The 2,769-nt window shown below is 40.0% G+C and overlaps 1 pseudogene; it reads left to right on the forward strand.

The window, feature by feature from the left end:
• Nucleotides 1-763: 763 nt before the first annotated feature.
• Nucleotides 764-1,834, forward strand: LOC149181910 (dolichyl-diphosphooligosaccharide--protein glycosyltransferase subunit 1A pseudogene; annotated as a pseudogene).
• Nucleotides 1,835-2,769: the final 935 nt, after the last annotated feature.

Consider the following 2,769-nt stretch of genomic DNA (forward strand, 5'->3'; position numbering starts at 1 on the left):
ATTCTTTACATTTACTCTTTTGACTACACGTTCCTCTAAGGCGTTGGCATGGCTTCATGATTGAATGCCTGTTATATTGGGAACGGAGGGCGCAATTGATGACTTGTGGAATGACCTTTCTGGCTTTACATTTGAAATAGTTACTCAGCTATACGAAAGGATTGTTGTGTCCCAGTACCAGCTTTCAAGAGGAGCCATGAAGGACCCCATGTTCATACAACTAATGAAAATGCTGTACATTATTGTGAGACAAGATGTCATTCTTGTGGCTATTTTTGCCGACTTCCGATCGATCACCCTGGTTTGCGTAACACAGTGCATGGCAATATGAGAAATGTTAAATTCATTTCAGAATCAGAGGAGATTGATATTGTTGGCAGAAGCCGAGAAGCGATGGCTATGGCCGTGACTGTACTACTTGTGTGTCTTAGTCTTTTTATTCATGTCCTTAATGCAGAACAGTCTCTGCGTATCCTTCTGCCTTCATAAGAAGATGCCAAAGCCGAAAGGAATGGAGCTCGTGAAAAGCTCAGCACGGCATCTAATGCCTCATACATCGCGGCTTCTTATGTCAAATTCGTAGAATCGGGGGGTGCCAGGGTTGTTCCTTTAATCTACAACGAACCCACAGAAGTTCTCGAACAGAAATTTCACTTCAAGGGAAATGCATTTCCCTTTATTTTTGAAGAGGGGTTTTAAAAACGAGAGCGTGCTATACTTAACTTGGTTGATCTGATCTGATCTGGTGGGCAGGGCAGTGGCAATGGCAATGGCGATTCGTGGAGTGATCCCGTCAAATCTCAAGCATTCAGTGTTTGCATGTGTAGCGCTCTTGACAATATGCCATCTATGTCTGGCGGCACCGTCATCGGAATTGGTGCTCCTAAAGGTGGATACAGAACTTAAATATGGTCCATATGAGAATCTTGCTGCATTTTCATTTTCACCCTTTATTGTTCACTTTGAAGATAACCAACCATTTGCAGTTGTCAAGGAGCTGGTGCGAGAAATAGAAATTTCACATTGGGGAAATGTTCAGATAACTGAAAATTATCACCTTTTTCATGGTGGTGCTCGAATCAAAGGTGGCTTTTCAAGGATTGAATACCAAGCAAGACCCAATGCTACAGGTGCATCATCTTTTAAGAGTCTAGTGGCAAGACTGCTACCTCGAGCACATTCGGTTTATTACCGAGATGAAATTGGGAATATTTCTACCTCACATTTGAACGCCGACTTTAGAAAAACAGAACTGGAAATTGAACCTCGATATCCTATGTTTGGAGGCTGGCAAGCCACTTTTACAATAGGCTACGGCTTACCTCTACAAGATTTTCTCTTCCAAGCAGCTGATGGCAGGCGTTATCTTAATATTGCTTTTGCATCTTCATTCAGTGATATGGTCATTGATAAACTTATTGTGAAGGTTGCACTGCCAGAAGGATCTAAAGATCCTTATGCTTCTGTTCCCTTTTCTGCAGACCAACATCGGGAGATAAAGTACTCCTATCTTGACACTATTGGAAGGAATGTTGTGGTACTATCAAAGAAGAATGTGATGCCTGAACATAATGTGTTTCTTCAGGTTTATTATAAATTTAGTACCATTTCAATGCTAGCAGAGCCACTGATGTTGGTCACCGGTTTCTTCTGCTTCTTTCTGGCTTGCATATTGTATTCACATTCCGATTTTTCAATTTCAAAGTCATCAGTTTCATACCTTGCTAAACTACCAAGTAAGGAGATTGACAGTCGCATATCTCCTCATGAGCAGAAGCTTATTGTTTTGAAACAAGAGGTAGATGAGTTGTTGCAGGCAGTTGATGAGATATAACTGATGTCCAGTTAGTCTGATAGGTATAAAGTTCACTGAGAGGAAGGTTTTCTTTTTTGTTATAATTGAGAATGAGCAGCTGTGCCGTTCTGAAAGATTTTATTATGAGAGGATGACTTTTCTTCCTAGCTTTTAATGTTGCAGAATTTAAATAGTTCGTATGTGAGGAGTTTAGAGGAAGACTGTGTTTTTTAAATCACACAGCAGTTTCGTAGCGCGCTACGAAACTGCTGTAGGTGGCGTTTTCAAAGCAGACAAACAGTTTGGTGAGATGATCAGGAAATTTGAAAGAGAGACACCTGTCCATCAATACAGCCTACAACACATCCAAGATGTGGCAGTCCGCTCTATTTTGGTTAATTAAAGGTTAAAAGCATACTCCTTTGGATTCGAATATGTTGAGGCAAACCAAGGACCGACAAGCAGGAACAGTTTCCTACATTTCAGGGTGTTGGAAAACATGTTATATTAAAGGCCAGCAAGCAACTGCAGACACCTGTCACAGCCAAACTAAAAGAAGCCATTTGTCAGAGGATGAGCCTATTCTCTCCTTTTTCTCGTAGGAGCACCATCTTGGTTGTAATAAATGCCATTTCCAGCATGATGTAGAATTAGAGTTTTAATTGTTTTAGGACTCTTTGTAATTACAGCTCAATACTTTATGTATTTAATGAGTTTGTTTAAAAATAGATAAGGGTAGTTAATGATAGGTCATCGAGCTCCCCTCATGCTTGAGGAGGAGACTCGAAGTAGTGAAGTGTGTTTTCCTATATATAGTGAAAGCTCTGATGTAATTGGGGTTGGAGATTTATGAAAAAACAGAGTTTTGTATATCAGCTTATGTAAAAGACTTTTGACAGTAATATAAAGATTACTTTTTCTTCCCAAGATTCATCATGTGTTCAAGTGCTCAGAATATATGTGACTTTGTTTTT

Source organism: Pinus tabuliformis, chromosome 3_2 (genome assembly GCF_031772625.1).
Source record: "Pinus tabuliformis cultivar Carrire ecotype Pingquan chromosome 3_2, CPIR1, whole genome shotgun sequence".
In the NCBI taxonomy this organism is placed as follows: domain Eukaryota; kingdom Viridiplantae; phylum Streptophyta; class Pinopsida; order Pinales; family Pinaceae; genus Pinus; species Pinus tabuliformis.